Genomic DNA, 15,816 nt, shown 5'->3' with positions numbered 1-15,816 from the left:
CTGATGAGATGAAAGTGTTTCCCATCTTTGAAGATACAGAAACAACCCCAAAGTTCAGTGTGAGTTTAGCGTCTGTCAGAAGATCTAGAAGACCCATTAGACTTTTTAATGTTTTGACTGTAGCTCTGCCTCATGTTAAATGTAGACATCTCCTGTGAGCAGCTCCTCAGACCGTCTGATTTCTTGACTGATTTTTCAGGGTCCCAAGTTTTGAGTCGAGTTGATCAATTCGACATTTTTATTTGTCTCTATCTTGTTTTTTTTGTTTTGTTTTGCAGAATATGAAAGAGGGGGGTTATTACATGTCTTTGTGGGGTATTAAATGACAAAATACAATGCAGTTATCTTTTCTTTTGACCTTTTGTAAATGTGCTTTTAAGATTTTTAAATGAAGACGGAGGGACAGCGAAATCAAAGTTGGGTCACTGTGCAAAACAAGCTTTCATCATAATGGCTGCATTCCTGATGTTAGTGATAGAACTAAAATTATCTGCACACACAAGCTTTCTCTGTGTGTAACAGACAAAATACAAGTCTAGATGTTTTTGGATTTTATACCACATGCCCTTCCTGACACAATCCTTTTATCTACGTTTTATATTCACGTGGGACAGAGAAAACAGACAAAGCAGTGAGAGTCATTCTTACCTTTTATTCATTCTTTCTCACATTTGTTCAATTTTGTTTATAAAATCCTCAATTTTTGTTATTTTTTGTGAGTTATATTGTTTTTTTTTTCTTTTTATTAACCATTTCATTCCACTTTCATGCACACATTCATTTGTGCATTCACATTTCACAGCCATCGTCAATTTCTAGTGTTGTCATGATACTAAAATTACAAACTATTCAGTACTAAGGATTATACTGGATACTCAATACTGATCCCAGTACCACAATGATAATAAAAGACCCTTTCTTTAGACAGTACAATGTGATTTTTCGTCATAGTACTGTCTTTTTTAAAAAACAAAAAAAACAAAAACAAATGTTTATTGTTTTTTTAACATAACAAAGAAACAATACACAAACCAACATAACAGGTCCAGGATAAAATTAAATAAATGAAAGATTAGTGCTCATCTATATCTACCACATTGTACTTGGGCAAACTTAAAAACAAAACAGTATTACTCAATGGTCTAATATATACCTCATAACATGGAGGTTTTAAGATCAGATATTGTTTAGGTCCAGAACTGAATAGTTTTTTCTTTTGCATCATGGATACACACTGTGGACAGTTCTAAATAAGCAATGTCCGTAAATGAAAGTACCCATTGGCAATGTGATGGGGTTTCCATCTAACAGTAACCTTTTTTTTTAGCAGTTGTAAGGACCGCCAGAAAAACCTTTTCTTGCTTTCTACTCAAGCCAAGAAGAGACATACCATTAAGAATCAAAACCAAAGGTGAACAGGGAGTATTGGTAGATAGTAGAAGAGACAGACTATTGCTTATTACCTTCCAAAAGTAAAAAAAACACCTGGGCATTCCCGTACCATGTGGAAATGGGTACCTAATGAATTTGTATGGCAAAGAGTACAATTTGGGTCAATTCTGCACTTCATATTGAAAAGTCATATGCGTCCTGTGAATAAAGTTCAGATGTATCTGTTGATGGTCTGGGTATCATAGTACTGTTTTATATTACCATGTGGCCTTATATGTGAGTAATCCCTCAGTTGTCTAGTTAGGTTCCATAGTGGTCCTTGGGAGTATTCTAGTCTATGTGCTCTTATACTTGTTCTGATACTGCTCAAGATCATTCTAAAGCTATTCAAGTTCATTTCTGTCCTGTGAATGTGACTTTTTAAGTATATATATATTTTTTAGTGTTGATACCTGCTCAACTGAGTATCTAGTTTCGATACTAGCTTTAATATCGATTAGTATCAGATTTTCGATACTTTTGACAATCCTATTTTCTCATCATCAGTTCTTTAGCATACCCTCCCCTTATATTTGGTCTTCGAAACTCCACTTGAATAAGTTGAGTGACTCAGCCTTGTCCGTTCTCAATATAGTTCCTCTATATAGTCTGTCCTTGTTGTCATGTTAGTAGCTCTCATGCATGGCTGTACTCTCAGACTCTCATAAGGAAATTTAATTATATTTCGTCTATAGCCTGCGGTTCAGATTCAGAGCTACCTGTCCTTAGCTCCCCCTCCCCCTGAATGAAAAACCTGATTAAACATTTGCTTATTATGAATATGGAGCTTGTAAGTGCGTTAAGGAGGAAAATACAGGCGTAAACATTGTTCTTGGTTCACTGTTGGGCGCAGTAATAAACCTGGACGTGCCCTCGAGCTTTTTGGAATTAATGTTGAGAATTAGTGGTGGTTTAGCTGAGACACTATAGACAAATGAGGAAGCAAATTGTGTAATACAGCTAATCAAGAAGCATCCATGACTGCTTCTATGTGTGCTGTTTAAATGAGCAATTGTCATGTAACCACTGAATTGCATCAACTTTATTAAAGGACTCATATTACGCTATTTTCTGATCTATGTTATAATGTTGCTTCCTTGTCACTAACATACGTGGAGTTGTATTTCGTTTCATTCACACAAACCCTGCACAGTTAAGCGGAGTTCTTCTTTCAAACAGAACACGCTCTTCCACATTGTGATATCATGTCGTAATACAGGAAATGCTCCACTGCATTTTTAAACTCTATACACCTTCAGTCACACAGGAGGAGCTCGGAGTAGAGCCGCTGCTCCTCCATGTCGAGAGGAGCCAGTTGAAGTGGCTCCGGCATCTGTTCCAGATGCCTCCTGGGCGCCTCCCTCGGGAGGTGTTCCGGGCATGTCCCACCGGGAGGAGGCCCCAGGGAAGACCCAGGACACGCTGGAGGGACTATGTCTCTCGGCTGGCCTGGGATCGCCTCGGGGTTCCCCCGGAGGAGCTGGAGGATGTGTTTGGGGTGAAGGAAGTCTGGGAGTCCTTGCCTAGACTGCTGCCCCTGCGACCGGGCCCTGGATTAAGCGGAAGAAAATGGATGGATGGACACATTCATTGGCAATCTTTACTGAACAAAAAGTTAAAGGTTAACTTAAAAACTACAGCTTCATGACATCACAAGGTGGAACAGAACATTTTAAGATTTGGAGATTTAGACCGACTAATAATAAAGGATTGCTCAATCATGTGTGAATGAAACAAAACACAGCTTCAAGTATGTTTATGAGGATGTAACAACATTCTAACAAACAAGCTACAAGGGTCAGTTTTGTGTAACATAGGATCTTTAAACTAATTGTTATATCTGATGACTACAAGCAGTATAATATCATACCCCAGTAGAACAGAACTCATTGGGTTCTTATAAAAAGTACAACAATATTGCAGTCCTCTCACCTGTTCCCTGTGCAAGTGTGTGGATGCGTGTAACCAAGTAGCAGTCCATTATTGTGAGACATTTTCAATTTTAGGTGGTGTCTTGCTTAAGGCGTTTAAAGGTCCCACATTATGTTATATTGACTCTTGTGAGCTCTAAGCCACATTATAATGTTGTTACCTCATCAAAAATATACCTCGAGTTGTGTTTTGTTTCATTCACACGTTTGAGTAATCCTTTAATCTTCATAGTTCAAAATGCTATGATCCACCTTGTGATGTCATGTAGTGCTATAGTTTATATCTTTTACCTTTAGTTCAGTGGGGCAATTCCAGGGCTGAAATCTTCCAAATGATTCTAGTGAAGATGTATGGAGTTTAGAAATGAGCACTTCTGTATTACCACATGACATTGGAAGGTGGAACCAGGCAAAGTATTTTAAATTTGAGGGAAAAACTCACCCTAAATATGCAGTGTTTGTGATGAGGAAACAACATTATAGTATAAGATCAGAGAACAGGTTCAAATAATGCATTTAAACAGGCTAACCTATGAAATTATTAGTCGGGATGGGACAAGATCTTGTTCCAGAAGATCTCACAAGATAAAATTGCCATAAGATTGTGCACACATGAGGGAAATGATCTTGTGAGATTTTTGTCCCTCATATATTATTTGCCTTAGATTAAAAAAGGTTAACTTTGCTGAGTAACTCCACTTGAGAAGCTGTGATACCTAAAAGCAGTGCTACAATGACAAGGAAACTACACAATTAAATAAAGCAAGGACCGTGAACTGAATCGCACAGTTTTTAATAATACTAAATTCTATCAAAATCTCGTCTCGTTCTTGTGGACTGAATCTTGTGACATGTCTCCTCTTGTAGATATTGTGCCTCATCCCTGTTCTGAAGGCTTAGAAGCTATTGTGTTCACTATGATAGTCTATTTCAAACTTTCAAATCGCTCCAGGCACTTCTTTTGACATAAAGGCATGAATATTCCAGTGTAGGTAAATGTTATTATTACATCAAAAGAGGGTGACAGTGTCTTTTGTGGAATTGTTTTTTTCACACCCCGAAAAAATGAACTACCTGCTTTTCTTAAATATTCCTGGTAGGAGCATGTGTGCATAACTTTGAGATACTTTGTTTGTTTCTGATGCAAAAGAAATATATTTTAAGCGTTTGAGCCGAATATTTCTTCTGGTGTTGTTACATCTTCACATTTTTATCTCGCTTACTTCTCTCTCAGAAACTTTCACTTCTTTACAGACCTGCCAGGTTCATATCAGATCTCTGACAATCCAGGAAACCCCACAATGGCGTCTGTTTCTTTGCTTCTTTGATTCTTTCTTCCTGAGTTTTCACCTTAGCAGGAAAGGCACCAGTTAAAATGTATCCTCCTTTGCAGAAACCAAAGTTTAGATTTTGAACTATAGCATCATCCAAATCCATCATCACCATCAAGTGGTCCAAATGTGTTTTGAAATATCTCTCCTAAATTGCTATTATTATTTTTATTGTTTTGAAATGATAAAACTAAAGTAGACAAAAAGCAAAGACGAAACAAAACCCTCCCACATCCCACCCCTCTCTCCACACTCAACACCAGCAATGGACCCTAACAAAGTAAAAATAAAGTATACATTTTAGGTATCTCTACTTTACTCCAGTACATTTTCAAGTAGATACTTTTTTACTTTTACTTCACTGCATTTGAGCACTGATATTCTCCACTACATACTACTACACTACTGATACTTTTCAGTCCAGTTCAAAAATGTAGTGGAGTATGAATAGTTTGAGACCTGCTGAAAAGGCTGAGTGAGGGGGTTATTTTTTAACACATTTGTAGTTTGAGTAAGCTAAAATATACATATAAAACAGATGGAAAAAACAATAACTGATTCAGTTGTTTCTGATGAACAAAATTCAGCTCAAATCACTAATCTGGAGCTTTATTACATTTAAACTATGCATAAAATACTTTAAAAAATATACTTAAAGAGTAAAAAGTTAAACAGGTACTTTAGATTTTTTGATGTGATGCTTTGACTTTTACTTGAGTATTTCTGTGCTCTGGTATCAGCACTTTAACAAAATTGAGTACTTCATTCACCACTGCTCAACACATACAAAAAAGTACACAAAAACAGTAACTGTTAGTCAAGTCCAGTCCTGTCAGAATGTTCAAAAAGGTGTCCATGTCCATTCAAAGTCAGTCATTTCCCCCTTACAGAGTGGACAATTTTTTTGTGTGCAGAAGATTAATAGTTCATTAATCCACTTCCAAGTTTCCGTGGGAGGAGCAGAGGACTTCCCATTTTTTAATATGAAAGATAAAATGTGTAACGTTTCTGGAGGCGGGTCCATCAAATGCTTTACTCCATGTAGATATCATTGCTTTCTCCTTAATGTTTCACAGTATGGTATTACACCTCTCTATCTTCATGGAGACCAGACCAGACCAAGTTACAGGTGAGATCTGTGGAGAGGCGACCCTACTCAGAGTCTATCACAGCCTGTTTTTCTAGGTGTTTTCGAGCTATAAAACCACCTGTAATTGAATTCCAGGCAGAGCAATAACATTTCCTTAGAAACAAGGTGGAGGTGCCCCAACCAAAAAGTTACACAGGGCACTTAAGCAATAAAATTTAATTAACCTTGCATTAAAACCCAATTTCACCAAAATAAATAGTTTCTTCAGCCCTCAACTGCTTAAGATGGATGGATGAAACTTTTCTATAGTTCCACAAGCAATAAAGTTCCTAAATAGCTGAACATCTTGCTGCCAGAGCCGATAGAATGAGTGATTACTAATGGTTATGTCTGGCTTGTTTTTATTCGGTCTGATGTGTAAATGTGCAAAGTTTTGTGTGAGCGCTGCAAAACAATCTCTCCAAGGGCACAATTGAAGCTATATTATTCAAAGTAAACACAAAGTAGCTTAATGGCATATACTGTCGTGTCTATGGCATATTAAAGGTTCTATATTACGCAAAATTGACTCTTGTGAGTTTTAAGCCATGTTATAATGCTGTTACTTCCTCAAAAAGATACCTGGAGTTACGCGGAGTTGGTTTCGTTCACAAATGTTTGAGTAACTTTTCATTTTTTTCTTGTAGTACTTCCTGTATGACATCACAAATTGATTTGATGAAACGTTATAACATAGATCAGAACATAGCCGTTAAATATTCCCAATTCACAGTTCTATCATAGCTGCATTCTGGTATTTTGGTCAACTAGAACCATCTTCCTGTCTTAATCTAATTCTTTTTTTTTTAGGTTAGTTGCCGTTCCCGTCTATATAAATAGTTAATTCATTGCATACTCTCTGGCTAACTTCAATGCCTATAAAGCTTGACATCAAAGGCACTGACATCATTATTAAAGGGCCATAGGTTATTTCCTGATTTGTTATAATATTTATTCCTCATTAAAAACATGCCTAGAGTTGTGTTTTGTTTCATTCACACATGTTTAACACGCAAACTCTGCTCTTCTTACAAATGGAAAACACTCTGTTCCTCCTTGTGCTGTCTTTTGGTAAAGACAGTATGCAATAAAAGAGCTATTTATATAGAAGAGAACTGTAACCAACCTAAAAAAAAAAAAAGATTTAGTCAGGAAGATGGTTCTGGTTGACCAAAATATCAGATTGCAGCTATGATAGTATTGTGAATTGGAAATCTTTAAATGGCCCATATTAGGCTATGTTCTGATCTGTGTTATAATGTTTCATCAAAAGCAAACGTGTACCTGTGTTTTGTTTCATTCACACGTTTAACACACAAACCCTGTGTATTTAGTCTGAGTTTTTCTCTCAAATGGAAAACACTCTTTTCTACCTTGTGATGTCAGACCAGAAGTGCTCCACTATGTTTTTAAACTCCATGCACCTTCACTAGAATCATTTGGATTTCAGCCCTGGAATACATGCATCAAGAATGTCGGTCTTCCGGTCACTGGGGTTACTGGGAAGGATTTTCCGAAAAAGTGAGCATCACACCGCCAATGTTTGATTTTACAGTGGGACTGGGAGTGGTATTGACAAAGCAGATCTTTTCTAGTCTTTTGAACCATATCACTTTTGTTTCTGGTTCTGATATTGTCATATTTTAGGTTTGGGATTCGGACATCGTAATTGTGTGATTGTTGAATGTCCTAACAGTGGAAAACGGCTTGAGAAATTTGTTTGCGAATTCTACAAATCAAAAGGGAATCAGATCTGTGACTGCAAAACCCTGTTCAAACTGTTTCCCTTCCCAACGGAATTGAAAAATAGTGAAAGGCGAAGGCGATCAGCAGTATTGATCCACGAGAAGGACGAAAAAGGAAACCTTTGACTGCTAAATCATCCCGAGTTTGCAGCGAACATTTGGTATGTGGAGCGTCATCAAAGCAAAATCCCGATCCCTCGCTCAGCCTTGTTTACGAATTTAAATAGTCAACGCCAAAGCGAAAGGCACCAGCTGTTTGCTAAGAAACACCTTCCACTGCAAAGAGACCAAGACTTAATGTTGCTGTAAAACCACAAGAACAAGAAAGTGCTTACTCAGCCTGTTTGTCTTCTGCACCTCTCACTTAACAAACGGGATCCCTCTTTGGCGCTCCACATACAAAATGTTTGACTGCTTAAATCATCCCGAGTTTGCAGCAAAGGTTACCTTTTTCGTCCTTCCCATGGATCAATACTGCTGATTGCCTTTGCCTTTCACTATTTTTCAATTCCGTAGGGAAGGGAAACAGTTTGAACAGAGGTTTGCAGTCACACACATCTGATTCCCTTTTGCATCTATGGAGTTCGCAAACAAATTTCTCGAGCCGTTTTCCGCTGTTAGGATCCAACAACCACACAATTAACATGTCCGAATCCCAAAACTAAAATATGACAATATCAGAACCAGAAACAAAAGCGATATGGTTCAAAATACTTGAAAAGATCGGCTTTGTCAATAGACGCATCACACTGTAAAATCAAACATGGCGGTTTGACGCTCACTGTTTCGGAAAATCCTTCCCAGTATGCATTGCGCAGTGACCGGAAGTCCGAGATTCTTGACGTGTGTATTGCCAATCTCTACTAAAAATAAAAGTACCGCTTCATGACATCACAAGGTGGAACAGAGCATTTTGAGCTTTGAAAATTTAGACACACTAATAACACAGTCTTAATCAAACATGTGAATAATGTGAACTGAGAAAATAATAACATTCTAACGTGACTTAAAGCTCACAAGAGTCAATTTTGCATGATATGGAGTCTTTAAACACTACATTTTGACTTAAGGACTCACTTTTCGTCTCTGTTTGGTATGCCCCATATTGGTGTTTTCAGATGTTTTATGCAAGCCTATATCTTTCAACATAGACCTCGTGTTTTCCATTGAACTCCCAGACTCCCAGTGTGCTTGTGTCCTTATTATGGTATGGCTAATGACACCACAGACTTGCATGTGTAAACTGCTGCTGCTCTGAGGGACAGATGTGGCTCCAGGCTCTTTAATTTGTCTCAGTCAAATTAGTGTACAATGAATTTCACCAACCCTCGGGGGCCTGCGTTCAATCAACTCTGCCTTATGTTTTCAAAGTAGAATTATGCAAAAGGGAAAAAATAGGACAGTTCTAATTTATATGGAACACTATATGCAAAATGTTTAAGTTTTTATCACTCATCTCCTAAGTGTATTATTCAGTGAAGGAGAAAGAGAGCGAATGCAGTGTCTCGTCAGTATAAAGTTTTAACATTCAGAGGCGTGTGTTTCGAGTGGCAATTATTTTTTATGACCTGCAGCTACACTTATTACAAAAACACAAACATTAGGCTCTATTGATTTTCAGGCTGCATAAATAAACATGGAGGTTTGGGTGTGCACACATCAGGCAAAGTATTATCGCCAGCTGCCTGTTTTTAGAATCTACCTCTACACTTTTTGTTTTGTGATGCTTTTTCATCTACAAAATGATACCCAAAGTTAATTTTTAAGATATATTAAAGGCCCTGTATTACGCAAAATTGACTCCTGACGCTTTAAGTCATGTTATAATGTTGTTACCTCACCAAAAACATACCTGGAGTTGTTTTTTGTTTCATTCATACATGTTTGAGTAACTTTTTCCATTAGTCTCTCTACATCTCCAATGCTCAAAATGGTCATAAAGTTAACAGCTACATTTTACCTTTTGTTCAGTAGAGACTGATAATTCTAGGACTGAAATCATCCAAATGATTCTAGTTAATTTATATGGATTTTAAAAACACAGTGGAGCACTTCCTTTGTTATTACATGGCATCACAAGGTGGAACAGAGTTTTTTTCTGTTAGAAGAACCCAACCTAAATATGTAGGATTTGTGTGAATGAAACAGAACAACTCACTGTATTTATTTAAATGAGAAAACATCATTAGAACATTGATCAAAACTTAATTTAGACCAGGGGTCACCAAACATTTTTCTCCAGGGGCCACGTTATCGCTCCTGACTGTGATGGGGGTGTTGTCGGCCGTGGAACAGAATTGTGTGACCTTGACGACGCAGATTATATTCTGTGAAAACCACCGCACTTTCTTTACATCAGACAAACTGCACAGTCCTTACACTGAACAGAAAAATAATTGGTGTTCTTTGAAAACTCGGCACATTCTGTCAAGTTTTTGTACTTTTAACATGAGCCATTTTGCTCCCCTTAACTACACTACAGAAATCTGCATGTGTGTTGACTGTCACTGTTTGATCTCGAGCTTGTCAGGTGATGAAAATTATTTAAATATAAACACTCCATATAAATATAATTTTCAATTGAAAAAAATCAACAAAATAACAAGTTACATACTCATTATTTGCCAAAAAAGTAATTTAATAAAACAGGCCGTGACCACTTTTGAGGATCGCCTCTTTAGGCCAGTTCAAGTGGTAGGGGGCAGAGGGCCTGGGGTGGCCGGTCAAGGGGGCAGGCCTTAGTTGGATGACCCCTAATATAAATCCTTTAATCAGTAATGTGACAGTCATTTCATACTTGTGCAATACAGGAACCTCAACAAAGACAAAAAAAAGTTATAAACTGATCAATCAGTAAACAAATCAAAATGTAAAATACTGTTATAAGGCTCGTAAGAACATATTTTTGTCAGTATCACGCGCTAGTCTATGAATAGTCATTATGTTCTGATTGGTGTAAGTAAATTCAAATGCTAACAGAATTGGCTATAGTTAAATTTAGTATCCACTCACTTATCAAAGTTTGACCTCTGGCAATGTTGCGCAGTAGCAGATGGCAAATGGTACTTTTATATTGCGTTAAGAGCGTGACTGTTCCTCAGAGTGGGAATACAAACTAGCTTTCTCATGAAAACATTCCCTCCAATTCAATCATTATTGTTTAATATTCCGGGACACAAGTGGCAACACCCAAATGGTTTAAGATATTAGCATTTTTATGAAGCTATATACAGACTCTTCCTGTGATTAGCATAGTGTTCTTTTCATTTTGTTGGAAGCAAGATAAATACTTTAGACTTATTGTTCAATACATGTTATATGGAACAACAATTTTTGAAGGTCAATATTTACTCTGCATATTTAGGCTTAGTTCGTCTCTCAACTCTCACTTTGTGATGTCATGTGGTAAGACAGGAAGTGCTCCACTGTGTTTTTAAACTCCATACACCTTCACTAGAATCATTTGGATCATTTCAGAGCTGGAAATGGAACAGAGCATTTTGATCTTTGGAGATGTAGATAGATTAATAATAAAGGATTACTCAAACAAAACACAACTCCTGGAATATTTTTTGAGAGGGTAACACAATTTTAATATGGCTTAAAAGTGCACTGTGTAATTTTTCTGGTTGAGGATCCACCATCTGCTTCTCTCCATAGAGATGTTGCTTTGTCTGGAATGTCCCAGTATGACAATAAACATATCCATCTTGTATTTACAAAGTAACATGGGTTTTTATTGACTTGCATTCTTACTATGAGTGGGCTTGCCTCTACACAGATTAGACCTGTAACTTGACCCTCAAGCATCACTTGCTGTCTCCGTAGAGATAAATAAGTCTAACATTGTGGAACATTTACAGCAACATCTCTATGGAGAGAAGCTGGTGATGGACCCTCCACCAGAAATAGTGTAATATAGGACCTTTAAATTTCCAGTGAAAATGTGAGGAAAATCACCCAGATTGGATTGGAGACCCCTTTTGCCAATGAATATAAGAAGATTACAATAAACACATTGCAATTTTCTTCACCACATTTGTTTCTCTAATTGTCTAGCATCTTTTCTGTGCTACGGCTATTTTGTTTACGCTAAATGAGTCCATAAGTAGCATGTCTTGTTTGAGCCAGTCCAAGTAATCAGAAGAGGGCCTTTCTCTCCTCGGGCCTGTACGTAATTGTCCCTGTGTTTTGGCTGGCGAGTAGAGAGGGCTAATTGAGACATTAAGAAAGCGGAGGTGGCGTCTAGAGCCCTCCTTGGTTTGTAATGTCCTTCTGTCTCTTGTTCACCCTACAGGCTTAACACAAAGGAAGATGCAATAGCTTAGAGGAGCTATGTTACGCTATTTTTTGATCCGTTATGATGTTTTCTTGTCAAAAACACACCTGGAGTTGTGTTTTGTTTCATTCACACATGTTTAACACACAAGGCCTGCATATTTAGGGTTCTTCTCTCAAACGGAAAATGACTTGTGATGTCATGGTAATACAGGAATTGCTCCACTGTGTTTTTAAACTCCATACACCTTCACTAGAATCATTTGGATTATTTCAGCCCTGGAATTGACGATCTCTGCTGAATAAAAGGTGAAAGGTAGATGTTAACTGGAAAACTACAGCTTCTTGACATCACAAGGTAGAACAGAACATTTTGAGCCTTAGAGATGTAAATACTGTGTAAAAATGTTATGGAGATGCTAAGAAAAATCCTGCCAAGCCTGTAGTTTAGACCAGTGTTTCACAAACTTTTTTTCTCATGACCCATATTTTAAAAGTCACAAACCTTCCCGACTCAAGTCAAGTGACATTATTTGAAAATCACGAAATAAAAGTGGATTTGACGATTATTGAACATTAATGAGGATATTTTATTGTTGACTGAGTGATCGTGTCTCTCTGAACAATAAGTATTATTCAAGGTTTAAACAATGAAAAACCGTAACTGAAGCAACAATAAAAGGATCCATAAGTCGCCTATTTGGACATTAAATGTAGCCCATTTCTTTTTCTTTTCAACATTCAATTGAACCACCGCATTGGAACAAAATAGTCTGTAGAACTGTATATTGCAGACCCAATTGCAGATTGTGACAAGGCGACCCAAAAAATTTCTTGTGACCCAGTCTTTCGGAAACAATGGTTTAGATGTTCACTCATGTTTAGATGATTTTCTGAAATACATTGGATTCTTATAGGCGTATTTGTTTATTAGTTCTTTTTTCAGTTTTCTTCCTAATGCCCCTAGATCCTTAAAACTTTCCACTTTTAAATCTTGCAAAACTTAAATTGCAATATATTAATGTTTTTTGCCTTAGTGGACATAACAGTATAATATTTTTGACATTTACCCGTTGCACCTTTAGACCATACATTTAATAAATTAGCGTTATAAACCATTATAATATAACTGTCATTCCTCGATTCCATCTTTTAAAACAAGTCCTTAACAAGACAGACTTTGAAACTTTGCCCGGGAGGTTGCACAGAGCAGTGTGGAAGGTCAAGCTGAAGCCCCTAGTGCGTCTCATTTAGACCTAACTATTTAAATGAATGCATACCGATGAGGGGGTGAGGGCTCATGTAAGGGAATACCAAGAAATGAACCACTCTTCGCCTGTGTCCATTTAAAAATTCTCGTAATGGAGATTATAATTATTGTATAACATTTACATAATGCAGTGCTATTAGCATGGGGGACTAGTGCTTGGGCCTATGACGGAGTGGGATTCATTAAATGCAGTAAAAGTGTAATCACGGGTATGTCAGAGCTCTGGGTCTATGAAGTGTCTCTGTGCAGGCTTTCATTTGTACATAGCTCCACTGTTCCATGGAGCTGGTTAATACTGTGGCTACTCACTGGACATGGCTCTTCTGATACTCATTCACTTTTAATATTTAAACAAGTTGTAGCTACTATAGACTGAATAAAGAAGTGGACTAAGGGAGTGTGACGTCACTCAGAGTTCAGCTCCAGTCAAATGAAGCTCATCGAGGCCACCAATAGGCTCTATTCATGTTCATGTCACAAACCAGGAAGATGTTTGGAAACATGCACTGACAACTTCTGTAGTAAGTCTGACAAAATGTAGGAAAAATGAGAAAATTGGCCAGTTTTCTTAATCTACCTGCCATTGTAGCATTCTATTATGTTCGGCTAATCAACAATTACAACCACACCTCAGTTTTCATAAATTCCCCCCTGACGCACAACTCTGAGTGCACTGGGTACTTGCAATTAGAGAAGATGAGGCTGCATAATTCAGTATTATTCCAAACAGCACATACGTATGCATATGCAGTCTTCATTTTACTGCTGATGACATTTACTTCGATGGGTTTTATCACAGTCTGTAGGCGAGTCCAGTGTCGGGAACTACACCCGAAGTTGTCTTTGGATGTTTCCAAACAACATAATCGACGTAAGCGTGAATAGAGCCTGTCATAGGATTTGTAGCAGAGTTCCATATTAGGAATTCCGACCAAAGAGCAACAAAAGAGACAATCAGGAGTGAGACTGTTGAAAGCAGCGCCTCTTCCTGTCCGCACCGCCGGTTTGGGAGGGTAAACTTAGCTAAGTGTTTCATTGAGTGGGAAAAGAAAGATGCACTTGATTTTTTTTTTTTTGTTATAAATGTTCTATAAATCTTAATCTTTGGACAAACTAGTGAAATAAACACTAGAATCATGTAGAGCTTAATACGAAATTTTTAACACCAAAATGACGACAGCAGCAATCGCATAGACTGAATTGGCAGTTTTGCAGTGTAAAGAGAATTGGAGCCAGAGTTGACGGCTAGTTAGTTATCTCCATTTATATATACAGTCGATGGTAGCTAGACATTTTCTCACCACAAATAGTTTGTGCATTGCGAACTTCAACACTTATGGCCATTATTGTGCAGTGCTACTATTAAATGGAAAAACGCAGCATAATACAGTACTTATCTTCCACTGCTTTCTACAGTAGTTAATTTGATTTCCATTAGGTACATTTACAAGGCCAGAAAAAAACTGAATAATGATTTTAATCAGATAAACCAAACATTAGATCTGTTTTTTTTGGGTGTGTTTAGATGCACAAAAGACTTAAGTTAAAAACACCTCATGACATGTGTTAGTTAATGAATGGACTTTTAGGGACTTTTTTTCTCTACCTTTTTTGTATTTTTGTATATTTCACATTAGTCTGCACCATGTTTTTGCTTAATTTTCCATGTCAAAACTTGTGTGGTGTGAACAATCAATCAGATTAACCACAACTTCAATGAATCAGAAAATTGTCCAATTTTTGGTGTACACAGCCACTGTATCACAACTTTGATGCAACCTCTTGTGTTTTAAATATATTATACAAATACATTGGCTGAGCTTGACAAATGTGCAATGGGAACAAAAATCTACAGTATGTTCTATGAGTAATGTTTGCATTATTGGGTTTCTTTTGCTTTTTGTTAGTGCATATTTACTTAAACCACTTCTGGGATCCACCCCAAAACAAATGACTTTGTCCTTGGCCCATTTTTATTACCACCATTTGCTTAGTTCTGTTAAACACTAGGAATGGATTAATGGAACACTATTTATAACGCTTTTTACAACACATGGGCCAAACCACTCAAATCTAGCTCTAAATAAATGTTCATATTTCACTGTCTGCCAGGAGTTTTTCCACTCATGTTCAAGGTGCTCTATGTGGCTTTTGTAGTGGAGGGTCCATGGAGATGTTATTGCTTTGTTGAGAATATTATTAGTAGCAAACCGCAAAATGTCACAAAATAAACTTCTGACCATTACTGAACATTAATGAGGATATTTTATTGTTGACTGACTGATCGTGTCTCTCTGAACAGTTGGTATTACTCAAGTTTTTAAAAATTAAAAACAATGATCCGTGTTTCCAACAGAAAAGTGGTTAGGCAAGGCGGTGCTGCCAAAAAAGGGGGGAGGGCTGCGCGTAGAGTCCATGTACAGAAAAGAAAGAGATGTATATGTATATTGCAGACCTACATGCAGATCAACCCAAAGGCAACCCAGAAAAAATCTCTTGTGACCCACCCAAGAGTCAACAATGAGTTAGAGGTCAGATCTGTAGATTGCCGACCCTACTCACAATAGAACACACGTTTTTTTTATTTCAAGGTATTTTATTTAGCAATAAAAACATGTGTAATGCAGTTAAATGCAAGTTGGATTCAGATATACATAGCTACTTTACTGATTCTGCAGCAGCAACAATGAAACAAACATGG

The 15,816-nt window shown here is 37.3% G+C and overlaps 1 protein-coding gene across 1 annotated transcript in view; it reads left to right on the top strand.

Annotated features, from left to right (window-relative positions):
- LOC110159307 (pyruvate carboxylase, mitochondrial) overlaps window positions 1–15,816 on the top strand; it is a 606,539-nt gene that overhangs the window by 124,739 nt on the left and 465,984 nt on the right.

Source organism: Boleophthalmus pectinirostris, unplaced genomic scaffold, assembly GCF_026225935.1.
Source record: "Boleophthalmus pectinirostris isolate CB_2022bp ecotype Guang Dong unplaced genomic scaffold, ASM2622593v1 HiC_scaffold_20, whole genome shotgun sequence".
NCBI classification, from domain to species: Eukaryota; Metazoa; Chordata; class Actinopteri; order Gobiiformes; family Gobiidae; genus Boleophthalmus; species Boleophthalmus pectinirostris.
This window is presented reverse-complemented; position numbering and strand designations above follow the sequence as displayed.